At 47.3% G+C, this 18787-nt stretch overlaps 1 protein-coding gene across 5 annotated transcripts in view; it reads left to right on the top strand.

The window, feature by feature from the left end:
* Positions 1–18787, top strand: part of cpped1 (calcineurin-like phosphoesterase domain containing 1) — a 180337-nt gene that overhangs the window by 17322 nt on the left and 144228 nt on the right. The window contains exon 1 of one of the 5 annotated variants that reach the window (XM_038819381.1): positions 2043–2061. The exons of the other annotated variants lie outside the window; for them this stretch is intronic. The gene's annotated coding sequence lies outside the window, so the exon portion shown is untranslated. Of the gene's footprint in view, positions 1–2042; positions 2062–18787 lie in introns of those variants that run through there. 5 annotated transcript variants of the gene reach the window in all.

The following is an 18787-nucleotide window of genomic DNA, read 5'->3' as shown; positions in this document are numbered from 1 at the left end:
AGGATTCTCAGCGAATTTGGGGGCTTTTCTGGGTATAAGCTCGACCTGGGTAAGAGCGAGCTGCTCGTGGTGCACCCGGGGGATCAGGAGGAGCAGATTGGTAGGCTCCCACTGAAGCAGGCAGGAAGGAGCTTTAGGTACCTGGGAGTCCAGGTGGCTAGGAGCTGGGGGGCCCTGCACAAGCTCAACCTCACAAGGTTGGTGGAGCAAATGGAGGAGGATTTCAAAAGGTGGGATATGTTACTGCTGTCACTGGCGGGTAGGGTGCAGTCCGTCAAGATGACGGTACTCCCGAGGTTTTTGTTCTTGTTTCAGTGCCTTCCCATCCTTATCCCAAAGGCCTTTTTTAGGAGGGTCAACAGGAGTATTACGGGATTTGTATGGGCGCATGGGACTCAGAGGGTGAGAAGGGTGTTCTTGGGACAGGGATAGGGGGGGGGGGGGCTGGCGCTGCCCAACCTCTGTGGGTACTATTGGGCTGCCAGCGCAGCGATGGTGAGTAAGTGGGTAATGGACGGGGAAGGGGCAGCATGGAAGAGGATGGAGATGGCGTCCTGTGTGGACACGAGCTTGGAGACGCTGGTAACGGCGCCGTTGCTGCTCCCTCCAACGAGGTATACCACGAGCCGCATGGTGGCGGCTACCCTCAAAAGTTGGGGGCAATGGAGACGGCATGGGGGGAGGTGGGGGTTTCAATGGAGTCCCCGATACGGGGGGACCACCGGTTTGTTCCAGGGAGCATCGATGGCGGATTTCTGGGCTGGCACAGGGTAGGTATTAGGAGGTTGAGGGACCTGTTTGTGGAGGGGAGGTTCGCGAGCCTGGGCGAGTTGGAGGGGAAGTTTGGGCTCCCCCCCGGGGAACATGTTTAGGTACATGCAGGTTAGGGCATTTGCCAGGCGGCAGGTGGAGGGGTTCCCTCTGTTGCCCCCACGTGGGGTACGGGACAGGGTGCTCTCGCGGGTGTGGGTTGGAGGAGGGAGGATTTTGGACGTGTACCGCGTAATGCAGGAGGTACATGAGGCCTCGGTGGAGGAGCCGAAGGGTAAATGGGAAGATGAGCTGCGTGAGGAGATTGAGGAGGGGACGTGGGCGGATGCCCTGGAAAGGGTGAATTCCTCCTCTTCCTGTGCGAGGCTTAGCCTCACACAGTTCAAGGTGCTGCACAGGGCCCACATGACTGGGACGAGGATGAGTAGGTATTTCGGGGGCGAAGACAGGTGTGCTAGGTGCTCGGGGAGCCCAGTGAACCGCGCCCATATGTTTTGGGCATGCCCAGCGCTGGGGGAGTTTTGGAAGGGGACAGCAAGGACAGTGTCGAGGGTGGTAGGATCCAGGGTCGAGCCAGGCTGGGGACTCGCAATTTTTGGGGTTGCAGTGGAGCCGGGAGTGCAGGAGGCGAAAGAGGCCGGTGTTCTGGCCTTTGCGTCCCTAGTAGCCCAGCGGAGGTTCTTGCTTCAATGGAAGGATGCGAGGCCCCCAAGCATGGAGGCCTGGATCAATAATATGGCTTGGTTCATCAAATTGGAGAAGGTGAAATTTGCCCTGAGGGGATCAGTACAGGGGTTCTTTAGGCAGTGGCAGCCTTTCCTGGACTTCCTGGCGGAACGGTAGGGAAATAGGCCGGCAGCAGCAGCAACCGGGGGGGGGGGGGGGGGGGGGGGGGTTCGTTGGGAGGGAGAATTGTGTACATGGGTTTGTTGGATGTGGCGGGTGTTATCTCTTTCCTTTTTGTTGTTTGTTTTTTTTTGTTTTTGTTTTAGTAGTTGCTTTTGTAGTTGGGTGGGTGTTGTTCTTGGGTTTTACCATGGTTGTTCTGTTAATATTGTTTTGTTGTTTATATTTTGTGAAAACCTTAATAAAAATTTTTTTTAAAAAAAAACTTAATAATTTTGCTGGCACGACTCATGTTGTCATGTGTGGCATGGTTCTAGAATCAAAGAGGAAACGGGTCACTTTTGTATCTAGGGAACCAGCAGGCTGTTTCTTCATTCCGGTTTTGAATGTTTGAACTGCCTGTTCGACAGGGCCATTGGATGATTGGTGGTAGATAGCATTCAGGTATGTCTAATGCCATTCAACTTCATGAATGCCTGAAAGTCTACACTGGAAAGGATATGAGGATCTCTAGTATGCTGTAGGTACATAAACTTTGCCGGTATTGTTACATGAGAATTCATGGAGGACATATGATGTACTTCTAACCATTTTGAGTCGGCGTTGCCTAATAAGGAACATAGATCTCAAGAACGTGCCAGCAAAGTCCATGTGCACCCACATGGTGTTCCTGGCCATTCCCATGGGTGCACAGAGGCCGAAATTGGAGCATTGCTTCACCAGATTATCGATGTCTCTATCAAACCCGGACCGCCAGACATTGAAATGCTTGCAAGCATTTTCATCTTGGACACCCCGGGTGTTCATTTTGTAATTCTGTCAGGATTAGGTGCCGACCTGAGAAGGGGATGACCACTCAGGCTCTCCACAGGATGATGCCATCTTCTACATTTGGCTCTTGTTGTTTCGTAAGGAAGGGCTTCATGTCATCCGTGGGGTGTCCTCTGATTCTGTCACTGAGGATCGTATGGCGCAATTTTGCCAGCGTGGAGCCCTTTTGGGTCCACACTTTAATCTGCTTCGGAAAATGGCATGGTATCCAGGAAGTTCAAGGTTATGATGACCTCTTTCAATGGGCAGTGGGAGGTTACTCAGGGCATCCGTGTTTGCAATTGTGTTCCTGGGCAGTGCTTGACAGAGTATTAGATCAGATTTAAAATAAAAGCAAATTACTGCGGATGCTGGGATCTGAAACCAAAGAGAAAATGCTGGAAAATCTCAGCAGGTCAGGCAGCATCTTTTTTTTAATAAATAATTTTTATTCAAAATTTTTCACATTTTCAACAACAAACAAAAATAAGAGAAACAACAAAAATTGCATAAATAAACAGAGTATAGCTATATCACACATTCCCCCCCAGGTATTACTGAGACTTGGTTGAGGGAAGGGCAGGACTGGCAACTGAATATCCGAGGGTGCTTCAGGAGGGATAGAGAGGGAGGTAGAAGGGGTGGAGGAGTTGCATTACTCGTCAGAGATGATATCACAGCTGTGATTAAGGAGGGCACGATAGAGGATTCGAGCACTGAGGCAATATGGGTGGAGCTAAGAAATAGGAAGGGCGCAGTATCATTGTTGGGACTTTACTACAGGCCTCCCAAAAGTGAGCATGAAGTAGAGGTACAAATATGCAGACAGATTATAGAAAAATGTAGGAGCAATAGGGTGGTTGTGATGGGAGATTTTAACTTCCGCAACATTGAATGGGATTCGTGTAGTGTTGGAGGCGTAGATGGAGCAGAGTTTGTAAGGAGCATCCAGGAGAGTTTTTTAGAGCAGTATGTAAATAGTCCAACTCGGGAAGGGGCCATACTGGACCTGGTATTGGGGAATGATCCCGGCCAGGTGGTTGATGTTTCAGTCGGTGATTACTTTGGGAATAGCGATCACAATTCCGTAAGTTTTAGAATACTCTTGGACAAGGACAAGAGTGGTCCGAAAGGAAGAGTGCTAAATTGGGGAAAGGCAGAGTATAACAAAATTCGGCAGGAGCTAGGGAATGTGGATTGGGTGCAGCTGTTTAAGGGTAAATCCACATTTGAAATGTGGGAGTCTTTTAAGGAAAGGTTGATTAGAGTGCAGGACAGACATGTTCCTGTGAAAATGAGAGATAGAAATGGCAAGATTAGGGAACTATGGATGACGGGTGAAATTGTGAGACTAGCTAAGATGAAAAAGGAAGCATGTGTAAGATCGAGGCGACTCAAAACTGATGAAGCTTTGGAGGAATATCGGGAAAGTAGGACGAATCTCAAACGCGCAATAAAAAGGTCTAAAAGGGGTCATGAAATATCTTTGGCTAACAGGGTTAAGGGAAATCCCAAAGCCTTTTATTTGTATGTAAGGAGCAAGAGGGTAACTAGGGAAAGGATTGGCCCACTCAAAGACAAGAGAGGGAATTTATGCGTGGACTTAGAGGAAATGGGTGAGATTCTTAATGAGTACTTTGCATCGGTATTCACAAAGGAGAGGGACAAGACGGATGTTGAGGCTAGGGATGGATGTTTAAATACTCTAGGTCAATTTGTCATACGGAAAGGGGAAGGTTAGGGTATTCTAAAAGACATTAAGGTGGACAAGTCCCCAGGACCGGATGGGATCTATCCCAGGTTACTGAGGGAAGCGAGGGTCGAAATAGCTGGGGCCTTAACAGATATCTTTGCAGCACCCTTCAGCACGGGTGAGGTCCCGGAGGACTGGAGAATTGCTAATGTTGTCCCTTTGTTTAAGAAGGGTAGCAGGGAAAATCCAGTGAATTACAGACCTGTGAGCTTGACGTCAATGGTAGGCAAACTGTTGGAGAAGATACTGAGGGATAGGACCTATTCACATCTGGAAGAAAATAGACTTATCAGTGATGGGCAGCATGGTTTTGTGCAAGGAAGGTCATGTCTTACAAACCTAATAGAATTCTTTAAGGAAGTGACAAAGTTAATTGATGAGGGAAGGGCTGTAGATGTCATATACATGGACTTTAGTAAGGCATTTGATAAGGTTTCCCATGGCAGGTTGATGGCAAAAGTGAAGTTGTATGGGGTTCAGGGTGTACTAGCTAGATGGATAAAGAACTGGCTGGGCAACAGGAGACAGAGAGTAGTGGTGGAAGGGAGTGTCTCAAAATGGAGACGGGTGACTAGTGGTGTTCCACAGGGACCGTGCTCAGACCACTGTTGTTTGTGATCTACATAAATGACCTGGAGGAAGATATAGGTGGTCTGATTAGCAAGTTTGCAGATGATACAGTGGAGTTGCAGATAGCGAGGAGGACTGTCAGAGAATACAACAAAATATAGATAGATTGGAGAGTTGGGCAGAGATGTGGCAGATGGAGTTCAATCCAGGCAAATGCGAAGTGATGCATTTTGGAAGATCAAATTCAAGAGCGGACTATATGGTCAATGGAAGGGTCCTGGGGAAAATTGATGTATAGAGAGATCTGGGAGTTCAGGTCCATTGTACCCTGAAGGTGGCAACGCAGGTTGATAGAGTGGTCAAGAAGGCATACAGCATGCTTGCCTTCATCGGACGGGGTATTGAGTACAAGAGTAGGCAGGTCATGTTACAGTTGTATAGGACTTTGGTTAGGCCACATTTGGAATACTGCGTGCTGTTCTGGTCACCACATTACCAGAAGGTTGTGGATGCTTTGGAGAGGGTGCAGAGGAGGTTCACCAGGATGTTGCCTGGTATGGAGGGTGCTAGCTATGAAGAAAGGTTGAGTAGATTAGGATTGTTTTCGTTGGAAAGACGGAGGTTGAGGGGGGACCTGATTGAGGTATACAAAATTATGAGAGGTATGGACAGGGTGGATAGCAACAAACTTTTTCCAAGAGTGGGGGTGTCAATTACAAGGGGTCACGATTTCAAGGTGAGAGGGGGAAAGTTTAAGGGAGATGTGCGTGGAAAGCTTTTTACGCAGAGGGTGGTGGGTGCCTGGAACACTTTACCAGCGGAGGTGGTAGAGGCGGGCTTGATAGCATAATTTAAGAGGCATCTAGACAGGTATATGAACGGGCGGCAACAGAGGGAAGTAGACCTTGGAAAATAGGAGACAGGTTTAGATAAAGGATCTGGATCGGCGCAGGCTGGAAGGGCCTGTTCCTGTCCTGTAATTTTCTTTGTTCTTTGTTCTACATGCCCCCCATTAAACGATAATAAATACAATAGTAAACACAGAGTACCCCCGGGTTGGTGCTGCTGCTGACCGTCTCCTAACGCTCCGCTAGAAAGTCTAGGAACGGTTGCCACCGCCTGAAGAACCCTTGCACAGATCCTCTTGAGGCAAATTTGACCCTCTCTAATTTAATAAACCCTGCCATGTCGCTGATCCAGGCTTCCACACTTGGGGGCCTCGCATCCTTCCACTGCAACAGAATCCTCCGCCGGGCTACCAGGGACGCAAAGGCCAGAATACCGGCCTCTTTCGCCTCCTGCACTCCCAGCTCGTCCGATACCCCAAATATTGCGAGCCCTCAGGTCGGCTTAACCCGGTTGTTCACCATCTTCGACACCGTCCTCCCAACGTCCCTCCAGAACTCATCCAGCGCTGAGCACACTCAGAACATGTGGGCGTGGTTTGCCGGGCTCCCCGAACACCTCACACACCTGTCCTCTACCCCAAAAAACCGACTCAGCCTTGCCCCAGTCATGTGCGCCCTGTACAGAACCTTAAATTGTATCAGGCTAAGCCTGGTGCAAGAGGAGGAAGAATTTACCTTACCGAGGGGGTCCGCCCACGTACCCTCGTCTCTCTCCCCAAGCTGCTCCTCCCATTTACCTTTTAGCTCCTCCACCGAGGCCTCCTCCTCCTGCATCTCCTGGTAGATCGCCGAGACCTTGCCCTCTCCAACCCACGCCCCCGAGAGCACCCTATCCTGGATCCTGCGTGTTGGCAACAGTGGGAATGCCCTCACCTGCCGTCTTACGAACGCCACTTACCTGCATGTACCATTGCGGTTTTTTGCTGTGGCGCGTTGGAACTGTCGATCGATGAGTCGAGCGCCATATCCCGTTCGTACGAGGGCATCTTTCAGCATCTGTAGGTGTCTGTTACGCTCCTCCTCGTCTGAGCAGATCCTGTGTATACAGAGGGCTTGTCCATTGGGGATGGCTTCTTTAATGTGTTTTGGGTGAAAGCTGGAAACGACTACACGATGAGATCAATAAATTCCATCCCACCACCAGACTCACCATGGACTATTCTCCAAATTCTGTTGCATTCTTGGACACACTCATCTCCATCAAGGACGGTCACCTCAGCACTTTGCTTTGCCGCAAGCCCACAGACAACCTCACGATGCTCCACTTCTCCAGCTTTCACCTGCTTAGAAGTGGAAATAATTACTTCATGGTCACCACGGTCATATCTCTCCAGTCCAAATATGTTCAGTAATCACTCTCTGTTTTCTGCCCTTTAACCAACTGGCTATCCATGGTGCCAAATTCCCTTTAGTCCTTGTACCTTAATTATAAAATCAACAAACATTTAAAACACATGCACAACAGCAACAACTTATGTATACCTAACTCCTTTTAATACAGTAATATATCCAATGGTACTTCATAGGAGCCGTTGTTCAAATATTCAAAGGTTGGTGAAATTTTTAAGGAATTTATTAAAAGAGGAAAGGTAAAGATCTAGGGAAGTTTAGAGAGGACATTCCAGATATAGAAGCTTGGCAGCTGAAGTCACGACTCTCAACGACGGAGCAATTAAAATCAGTGATGCACAGTAGCACAGTGATTACCACCGTTGCTTCACAGCTCCAGCGTCCCAGGATCGATTTTCGGCTTGGGTCATTATCTGTGTGGAGTCTGCACGTTCTCCTTGTGTCTGCGTGGGTTTCCTCCGGGTGCTCCGGTTTCCTCCCACAAGTCCTGAATGATGTGCTATGAGGTAATTTGGACATTCTGAATTCTCCCTTTCTGTACCCGAACAGGCGCCGAAATGTGGCGACTAGGGGTTTTTCCACAGTAACTTCATTGCAGTGTTAATGTGAGCCTACTTGTGACAATAAAGATTATTATTAATATATATATTTGTAGCCAATATATAAAAAGGAGAGGTTTGTTAACAGAACAGAAAGTGACTTCAGGAAGACAGACAAATTAGTAAATTGGGAAGATAGATGCCATAGTGAAAATTAACACGCAACTGTGAGGGGATGCATTCCAGGAGGATGAGCAAGGAGAGGAAATCTACCCAATAGTGGTCATTAAATGGAAGAGCAGAGAGATATTGCGCTTCTGATCTTTAGGGCACATTGATTCTATAAAGTACATGGTATCCAAGTTTAGATTGGAGTACGAAATGACAGAGGTAATGCTGAATCTATACAAATCATTAGTTAGCAAGAAGAAAAAACAATGATAGGAATTTCCTCATGGCTGCCCCAACCCACTTTTTGAATATTGTGGGGTCAGTCCCTGGCAAGGTAGATTGAAGAGAGTAGGAGATTTGTGTTGAGGTCAAGTGATTGTGGCAAACCTAGGGCAGGGAGAAATATTTTTTCAATAAAGTAAATAAGTTTATCTTTTTGTCCCTTTTCTGCTTGCTGTGTTTTCCTGACAAGGCTGGCACTCTGCACTAACCTCACACTGCAGTTATATAGTCGGAGTCTGATTTACATAATCAGATTGTGGTGTTTCAGTAGCAATAAGGCCATTGGTAGCCTGGAACGAGGGTCTCATGCTGCCCAAAACATGCCTGTTAAAATGCTTGTGGTGTGAGAAGCCTGACTTTGGTGAGTGTCACACTGCCAATATTTTAATCACCAGACCATAAGACATAGAAGCAGAATTAGGCCATTCGGCCCATCGAGTCTGCTCCGCCATTCAATCATGAATTTTTTCTCATCCCCATTCTCTTGCCTTCTCCTAATAACCCCTGATCCCCTTATTAATCAAGAACCTATCTGTCTCTGTCTTAATTACACTCAGTGATTTGGTCTCCACAGCCTTCTGTGGCAAAGAGTTCCACAGATTCACCACCCTCTGGCTGAAGAAATCCCTCCTCATCTCTGTTTTAAAGGATCGTCCCTTTAGTCTGAGATTGTGTCCTCTGCTTCTAATTTTTCCTACAAACATCCTCTCCACGTCCATTCTATCGAGCCCTCACTGTATCCTGTAAGTTTCAATACGTTTCCCCCACATCCTTCTAAACTCCAACGAGTACAGACCCAGAGTCTGCAACCATTCCTCATACTACAATCTGTTCATTCCAGGGATCATTCTTGTGAGCCTCCTCTGGACCCTTTCCAAGGCCAGCACACCTTTCCTTAGATATAGGGCCCAAAACTGCTCACAATACTCCAAATGGTGTCTGATCAGAGTCTTATACAGTCTCAGAAGTACATCCCTGGTCTTGTGTTCTAGCCCCCTTCATATGAATGCTAACATTGCATTTGTCTTCCTAACTGCCGACTGAACCCGCACGTTAATCTTAAGAGAATTGTGAACAAGGACTCCCTAGTCCCTTTGTGCTTCTGACTTCCTAAACATTTCCTCATTAAAAAAATAGCCTATGCCTAAATTCCTCCTTCCAAATTGCATAACCTCACATTTTTCCATATTGTATTTCATCTACCACTTTATTGCCCGCTCTCTTAGCCTGTCCAAATCCTGCTGCAGCCCCCTTGCTTACTCAATACTCGGAGCTTTTCACAGTAACTTAATTGAAGCCTACTTGTGACAATAAGCGATTATATTATTAGATCTTTGTATCATTTACAAACTTAGCAACAGTATCTTCAGTTCCTTCTTCCAGATCATTAATGTATATTGTGAAAAGTTGTGGTCCCAGCACCAACCCCTGAGGTACACCACTAGTCACTGGCTGCCATCCTGGAAAAGACCCCTTTATCCCCACTCTCTGCCTTCTGCCAGTCAGCCAATCCTCTATCCATGCCAGGATCTTACCCTTAAGACTATGGGCCCTTAACTTATTTAATAGTCTCCTATGCGGCACCTTGTCAAAGGCCGTCTGGAAATCTAAATAAATCACGTCCACAGGTTCTCCTTTGTCTAACTTCCTGGTTTAGCACAGTGGGAAGAACAAGACCAGCAGCGCAGGTTCAATTCCCGTACCGGCCTCCCCAAACAAGTGCCGGAATGTGGTGATTAGGGGCTTTTCACAGTATCGTCATTGAAGCCTACTTGTGACAATAAGCGATTATTATTAGAGTATTAGAATTTACATTCCAGAAGGAGGCCATTTGGCCCATCGTGTCTGCACCGGCTCTTGGAAAGAGCACCCCATCCAAACCCACACCTCCACTCTGTCCTTGCAACCCCACCCAACACTAAAGGCAATTTTGGACGCTAAGGGCAATTTAGCATGGCCAATCCACCTAACCTGCACATCTTTGGACTGTGGGAGGAAACCGGAGCACCCGGAGAAAACCCAAGCACACACGGGGAGGATGTGCAGACTTCACACACACAGTGACCGAAGTCAGGAATTGAACCTGGGACCCTGGCGCAGTGAAGCAATTGTGCTAATCACTATGCTACCTTATTATTATTAAGAAATCTAACAGATTTGTCAGACGTGACCTCCCTTGACAAAGCCGTGCTGACTCAGTCCTATTTTATCATGCACTTCCAAGAGCAGATGGACTGCTCTTGTTGAACACGGTGGGCCAGAGGGGTTATAGAATCTACAGTGCAGAAGGAGGCCATTCAGCCCATCGAGTCTGTAATGACCCTTCAAATGACACTGTACCTATGCCCACTCCCCCTATCCTGTAACCCCATAGCCTAACCTGAAATTCCCTGGACATTAAGGGGCAATTTAGCGTGGCCAATCCACCTAACCTGCACATCTTTGGGACTGTGGGAGGAAACCAGAGCATCTGGACTCAGGGAGAACGTACAAACTCCACACAGACAGTGACCCAAGGCCGGAATTGAACCTGGGTCCCTGGCGCTGTGAGGCAGCTGTGCTAGCTACCATGATGCCCCATTATATATAATTTTTCTCCATTCATCATAGTATTGAAAACAATGTGGTCATTCAACCTGCAGTGAGGGTGCAAAGTGGGTGACATAGGAGTAACCACCCTCCAGGGAAACCCAATAAATGTCCTCCACCTGTATATAATTAAGAATAATTGATATACAATTAATACTATTTTTGAAATGTGGGATGATCTTTGAAGACACTCATTCAAGAAGAAGCATATTTTTATGTGATTAGTCATGAATTATTTTTCCCTTCTTTTGTCCAACAGTGCTCCCCAGTCAGGCTCATTTGACTGAGAATCAAGAAACCTCCTCAGCAGTGGCTTCAGGCAATGGTCCCTTGTTTTCCCTGCACAATACTGTGTTTTAGCAAATAGATTATATTTTGCCCAAAATTCTCCAGGTCGTTGCGATTCAATTTTTCTGCCGGCAGCGCAGCCCCGTGGAGTGGTTACAATGGAAAGTCCCATTGACAATCGGCGGGAACATAGAAACCCGCCACCAGTGAAGGGCACGTAGCTGAGAAACACGCAGCTGGCAGACCCGGGGAATCCTGGCCTTTGGCTTTCATCCCATTTTATTTCATTTTTTATTTCTTCTTCCTTTTCGGTTTTCTGCATTATCCACTTTGCCAGACAGGAATCCAGGCCTTAGCCATTGTCATTTTGTAATCCGGCAGATGTACAAATACTAAAGAGGCCCAAGATGACTGTGCCCTCCTCGGCCTAATGTGTTCATCTTATCTAGAATTTGGTTTGTACAGAATTGCAGATTTTAAGTTGCACCTCTCTGGGGCTCAGTATATTGAAGAACCAATTTGCTTTGTCACTCTCCTTTTCGTATAAAAACAGTTTTATATAAAAAAAAATAATTCCACTGCACCTGTTGTGAGGTGGATTGGTTCTCAGTATTGGTACTGTCTCATCCAATTCTGTTTCTAATCAGTTTATTTTGTCAGCAATCCTCTTGCACAAAAAGTGATTTGATGATATTTCAGTTTTATTACTTTTAATCCCTTTCACTTTAATCGCTGATTGATTTTTTTCAGTGCATAAGTGGAGATGTATCTGAAGGGATTTGGTGGTTTTTATAAAACGTCTGAAGTTGCAAAAATTCAGTAGAAATGCAAATTGGTCTTGACAGCTTTATTTTCAACAGGGAAGATTTTATAAATGGGACAGGTTCATTTGTGCTTCAGTATCCCAGGTGATGGGCTTCAGAATTGTCAGGTTTGCTTCCACATGATGAAATAATCATTGACCAAAAATAAGTTAGTCTCACATTTCATTGTAGTGCTATTAAAATACTTGGGAAAGAATTTTAATCATAAATGAACCCTAGGGTCACAATTGTAATAAATCAGTCAGAAGGTGCTAGCACTGAGCATTGAAAATATTGTAGTGCTCTCAACTGCTTTGGACAATAAAATATTCTATTACCTGACCTCCTGTAGCATCACTCACAGTTAGTCTGGAGTTTGATACCTTATTGTGATGTTTAGCTGCTAACATAGCTTGCCACTTTTAGTGCAGCTGGCTAGTTACTGTATGTAGGATTCTAAATCCCAAGGATGATTTAAAGTCACTAGATATCACTTGTAACCTTCAGATTCTCGAATGAAATGCTTCCTCTCTCATTAAGATAGCTTTGCTTCTATACACGAATGAGATATCAAGTGTGTCAGAAACCCATGCTGAAAACCAGGCATTTTAAAATATGATGTTGGATGTCCTGTGACATTGTTTGGAATGAGTTTGATGATGTGCTGTGTTATAACAGCGTGTTATGCCATATTACCATATCCAGACAAATTTCACCAAGTCAAATTTCAGTTTTATTAATTGTGTTCTGAAAATTATACTAAAGAATCTTTTATAATAATCCAGATCACTGATTCATAATTTTCATCTTGAAAATATAAGAGTCTTGAACAATGCATTCTGTTTTATTACTTGCCTTATCTAACCGAGAGCCGCAGAAAGATTGTTGGGAAGGCATGCTCAGGCTGATGATTGTATTTCTAGCTTATTGCCACTCTAATGAAGGGGAGCTTGTGAGATTTGGTTCAATTGTGGTTGGTGGGGGGGTGGTGGTGGTGGTGGTGGTGAGGAAGTGACTCGAGGGAATCTGCAGCCCTGAGGTTTTGCATCAATGTAGTGGAAATCAATTAGAAACATTTATTCCGGAGAATCAAAAATTCTCTTATCCATAACATTTCATGAATTGGAATAGAATTAGAGGAGAGACAATAGCATAGTGTTATTGTCACTGGACAAGCAATCTAGAGACCAGATTCAGTGTTGGTTTGCTTCTTGTTTGAAGGAAAAGTTCACAGCGTGAGGAACTGATGATTAAAAATATTTTATTAATAGACATTGACTTTAATTTTAATTACTTTTGAATTCATTTGAAGCTGAGATACATAATTGACAGACTTTCTGAAGTTCCATTACACAACCTGTTTTAATTCACAATTATTTTAAACAATTTGCTAGAACAAAGTCAGTGTGATGACCATTAGCCAAATACCTATGCCAATACGATCAACAGCCTGCATTGTCTGATTGACCTCCTCCTCCAACGTGCCACTAACCATTCCTTTAGGCCGACACACACCCATTTTGGACTGGCATGGGATCATCTCTCAGGGGATGGTGGAGCTGTGGGGGTTGGGGGGGGGGGGGAGTGCCGTGATTCACAGCAGCCAATTTGTGCATCTGCATTGATCTTAATGTAGACAGCTGCCAAATGCAGCAGCAGAAATGGTCAGCTATCATCTGAGCTTGGTTGTACTTTCTTTGTAGGCAGTCTGCAATGCTAATCTATCCGAATGGCACACTGGAGTTTCACAGAGGGCAATCCTCTTTGCACTTAGCTTTTTGACTTTAACAGTCATTATGCAGGATCAGTCATTGGACGCCCCGGTAGCACAGTGGTTAGTACTGTTGCTTCACAGCTCCAGGGTCACAGGTTCGATTCCTGGCTTGGGTCACTCTGTGCGGAATCTGCTCGTTCTCCCGTGTCTGCGTGGGTTTCCTCCGGGTGTTCCGGTTTCCTCCCACAGCCCAAAGATGTGCAGGTTAGATGGATTGGCCATGCTAAATTGCCCTTAGTGTCCAAAAACGTTAGGTGGGGTTACGGGGATAGGGTAGAGGTGTGGGCTTAATAGGGTGCCCTTTCTAAGGACCGGAGCAGACTCGATGGACAGAGTGGCCTTCTTCTGCACTGTAAATTCTATGATTCTATGAGATGCCCTATCACTTTTGTGAAGTCCCTTTATTCCGGATTGCCATTTCTTAACCACAGGTTCCAATGGGTTGAGCTTCCTTTTGAAGTTCTTGAAGATTGAAGAAGAGACCTAATTCAGCCACAATATTTGGAGATGTGGAACAGATTCCCAAAGGTAGTTGAATCAGGGTCAGCTTGCCTCTTTCAAGAGGAACTTTGGGAAGGGAAATTGAGGGCTGTGGAAATATTGTAGAGACATTAGCAGTTTTAGAAGGAGATAACATAGAACAGTGCTTCTCTGTCTTTTTTATAATATGGAGACCAAGACTGAGCACCTGACCAGAACCTTATACAAGTCTATCATAATTTCATTGCTTTCGAATTCTTTACACCGAGAAATAAAACTTAAAGCTTTGTTATCTGAATCATAGAATTGACAGTGCAGAAGGAGGCCATTCAAGTCTGCACCGGCCCTTACAAGGAGCATCCAATCCACGTATCTATCCTATCCTCGTAACCCAGTAACCCCCACTTAACCTTTTTGGACACTAAGGGCAATTTAGCATGGCCACTCCAATTGATCCGTACATCTTTGGATTGTGGGAGGAAACCGGAGCACCCGGAGGAAACCCACGCAGAGACGGAGAGAACGTGCAGACTCTGCAGAGACAGTCATCCAGCGGGGAATCGAACCTGGGACCTTGGTGCTGTGAAGCCACAGTGCTAGCCACTGATGGAGGCAGAAAATAAATAATGAATTGCACCAGGCACAATGATCATGAAAACCTAAGTGCAAACTGATTTCCCACCCCCCCCCCCCAACCATGAAGTGCCTATAACAATGCCTTTGCACATTTACTTTTAAGATTTGTCTTTGAGATACCTTTTTATCTGAAGCCCTGCCCAAAGATTCTCTTTCCACCAAATTTCTTGGATATGCGGGAAACTTGGATACCTTCCCCATTCTCCTTTCTCCCTATGTTTACTGCACTACTGGGACCACAGAAATGTCATCTTTCGAGTTTTCTTTGTACCTGCCACTGGAGCTCCTGCTTTCTGAAGGGTGGGTGCATTCAACAACCAATCTAGGCCCAACTGGAATTGAAAATTGTTAGTAATCAATTGACCTCCTTTCTTTCTATGACCCTCCACAGAACGGTGGGCAGGATTCTCCCAGCCCAGGGCTGGGCCGGAGAATCCCCGCAACCGGGCCACGCCGCCCCGATGCCGGCATGCGATTCTCCGCAGAGAATCGGCACCATTGGTGCCAGTCGCGGGCCGCTGTACGCGGCCGGATCCCTGATTCTCTGGCCCGGATGGGCCGAGCCACCGTTCTAAAAAGGCAAGAGTCTCGCTGGCGCCGTCCACACCTGGTTGCAGCTGGCGGGAACTCTGCGGCAGGGTCGGGGGTTGGCCTGTGAGGGGGGGGGGGCCCGTGGTGGTCCTCCGATGGGGCCTGGCCCGCGATTGGGGCCCACCGATAGGCAGGCCGACCTCTCGCTTCCCCGGCCTATTTTCTTAAGCGGCGGCACCCGAACTCCCGCGCCATGTTGCGTTGGGGCCGGCGCGTTGAGGGAGGCCACCGTGCATGCGCATGTTGGCGCCGGCGCCACTGGGCATGTGCGGATCCCGCGGCGACAGTTCGCGCCGGGATGAGAGGCTGGAGCGGCGTGAACCGCTCCAGCCTTGTGCAGGCCCCCTGTAGGGGTCAGAATTGGTACTCCCAGCGGCCCGTTCACGTCGTTGTGAAACGCAACGGCGTTTCCGACGGCGTGGACACTCTACCGCTGAATGGGAGAATCACGCCCAGTGTATATTATATGCATACTTTATAAAACATGCTAGTCACTAAAAGCAATCCCTTACTGTTGGTGATCAATACAGTGGAAAGAAGTAGGTCACCTTTTTTGAGTTTCTTCCCTTAAGTCTCCGTGAAGCACCTTGGGATTTATTTTCCCTATGCTAAAGGTACTGTATAAATGCAAGCTTTTGATGATGAAGTGTTTTTGGAGTTTGTTAACAATTATTTTTTAATTAATTATATGGATCACTACTTCATGAAAGGGATTCTATTAGGTTTCGTATTTACAACTGGGAGGCAGGACATTGATGCATTTTGCTTTTGCAATCTTCCAATTTCTCAGAAGTTAAGTAGGCCATTGTAAGCCCTTCAAAATGAGGAACATGTAATAGAAGAAGTAGGATTCAGGATTATATATGGTTGTAATATGATTAAAGCGTTTCAAGGATGACACCATACTGAATTTAGAACGCAAGTACAGAATTTAAATCTGGGAATTTGTGTGGTACGTGTGGATTTCCAGCGGCGCATGTAGGGGATAAGTCGCACGTTGGGTGGCTCCTGCTCGAGGCATGTTTTTTGGCGTTTAATGCCTGGTCTCAGGGGCAATTTTTTAATGATCGAGTGTAGGAAGGTGGAAAATGTCAAATAATCAGAAGAAAGCTGCCGAGAAGAAGGGAGGGAGTGAGGGTTCGCAGTCGAATGAAAGGGCCAACCCGGGAGCTGGCAATATGGCGGAGGCTGGGTGGGGCCGCACTGCTTACGGCAGAAAATATGACCCAGGTGATGGCTTTGGAATTGGAGAAGCAGTTTGCAAAGCACATTGAGATGTTGAGGAAGGAGATGACGGTGGCATTGAATGTGTTGGTGGAGGAGGCAATTGCCCCAGTGAAGGTGACTGTGTTGAAGGCAATGGCCAAGGCGCAGAAGCAGGGTGAGAAAATGAAGGGAGTGGAGGCGCTCATGTCGCGGCAGAGCGATCAACTCCTCGATGGGGGAGGAGCTGCAGAGGGTGGTCGAGGCCAACAAAGGGCTGCGGGCAAAGTTGAAGGATTTGGAAAAACGGTTGAGGTGTCAAAATTGGAGGATCTTGGACCTGCCAAGATGCTGGCGGTGTTTGTAGGGGAGGGAGTGGATCCCTCTTGGTATGAACTGGACTGGCTTCATAGGTCGTTGAGGCCTAAACCGAAAACGAATGAGCCGCCAAGAGCAGTGATTGTTTGCTTCCACATGTACCATGTGAAGGAGAAGGTCCTGAGTTGGGAAGAGGCGAAATGGGAGGTGCAGTGGACTGGAGCTGGTGTTTGTATCTACCAGATCCTAACTGTGGAACTGGCGATGAGGCGGGCGGCTTTTGGCCGAGTGAAGACGGCACTGTATAACAGTGGGGTGTGGTTTGGCATGGTATACCCAGTTGAGGGTGATCTGCAACACGAGAGACTTTTACTTTGAGGTGGCAGAGGTGTTTGTGAAGGCAGAAGGCTTGGGGCAGAAGTGAGGAATGGTACTGAGGATTGGTTGTATGGGCAGCACAGTAGCACAGTGGTTAGCACTGTTGCATCACAGTGCCAGGGTCCCAGGTTCGATTCCCGGCCTGGGTCACTGTCTGTGCGTAGCCTACATGTTCTCCCCGTGTCTGCGTGAGTTTCCTCCGGGTGCTCCGGTTTCTTCCCACAAGTCCTGAAAGACATGGTTAGGTGAATTGGACATTCTGAATTCTCCCACCGTGAACCCGAACAGACGCCGGAATGTGGCGACTAGGGGCTTTTCACAGTAACTTCATTGCGCAGTGTTCAATATGGATTATTATTATATATTCTGTTTTGTATTTTTACTTCTTGCTGTTATATGGGTCAAGTTTTGTCTTTGTTTTTTTTGTATGTTTGCATGGGATATGTATGTTTAAAGGGAGAATGTTTTCCTGGGACTGGCCGGGGTGGGGTGGGGGGGGGGGTCGGGGGCCTGGGCAGGCCCCCCCCCCCTCGCACTAGCAATCTTATGTTAGCTAGTGGACGGAGGTGTGGTAGGGGGAGGGACTGCAGACATTGAAGCCTGGTGAGCAGGTGTGAAAAGGGGGGTATCGATACTGAGTGAGGTGTTTTTGAGAGGAAGTGGGTGGGGGGGATTCTGGGAGGGTGGAGGGGGTTCTATTGTAACAATTGATGGGGGCGGGTCAGGTCCAGTGGGCAGAGCCCGGAGTTATGATAATGGTAGATAGGAAGGTGGGGGGGTGGGGTGCAGAAGAGAGACTCCTGGTTAGGTTAGTTATGTGGAACGTGAGGGGGTTGGGAGGGCACCTAAAAAGTTGGAAAGCCAATGTGGCTGGTGGCTGTTCTGCTGAAGTTTTACTTGAGGGTGAAGGATCAGGTGAGGTTTCAGAAGGACCGGGTCAGCCAAGTGTTTCATTCGGGATTTGACAGCAGGGTGTAAGGGGTAGCGGTTTTGGTTAGTAAGAGAATGATGTTCCAGATGGAGACGGTGGTGGCGAACCGGGGGGGGGGTATGTAATAGTGATGGGCATTGGAGGGATGGTTGGTGGCGTTGGCAAGCGTGTATGGTCCTAACTGGGACGATGTATGGTTCGTGACGAAGATCTGTGGGGCCCTGACTTGGATTAGCATGAGCTGATAGTGGGTGGGGTATGGAACTTCGTGCAGGAGCCAAGGCTGGATAGGTCGCAGCCCCACTTGCTTGCCCATTCTATGGGGAGGGGATGCGTTGACTGGGCTTATGGAGGGGATGCGTTGACTGGGCTTATGGAGGAAATGGGAGGAGTGGACCCGTAGGTTTTTGCACCTGAGGGAGCTGGCGTATCGTTTTTTTCCTCAGTCCATTAGGTTTATTCGAGGATAGATTTCTTTCTGTGGTAGGGAAGGCACTGTTGGCTGGGGTTAAGGGATCGGAGTACTCGGCAATAGTAGTTTTGGATCATACACCGCATTGGGTGGACATGGTTTTGGAGAAGGGCACAGTGCAGAGGCCGGGGTGGAGATTGGATGGGGGATGCTTGGGGGGCCGAAGTTTTTGTGAAAAGACCGGGAGGGTAATTGAGGAAGACGTGGGTTTTAATTGCACGGGGGAGGTATCGCAGGCGGTGGTATGGGAGGCTCTGAAGGCAGTAGTGAGGGGGGAGGTGATATCATTTTAAGGTGAAGGTGGATAAGGAGGAACGGGTGGAG

This window comes from Scyliorhinus canicula, chromosome 15 (assembly GCF_902713615.1).
Source record: "Scyliorhinus canicula chromosome 15, sScyCan1.1, whole genome shotgun sequence".
Taxonomy (NCBI): Eukaryota; Metazoa; Chordata; class Chondrichthyes; order Carcharhiniformes; family Scyliorhinidae; genus Scyliorhinus; species Scyliorhinus canicula.
Note: the sequence above shows the minus strand (reverse complement) of the source record. Positions and strands in the feature narration are given on the sequence as shown.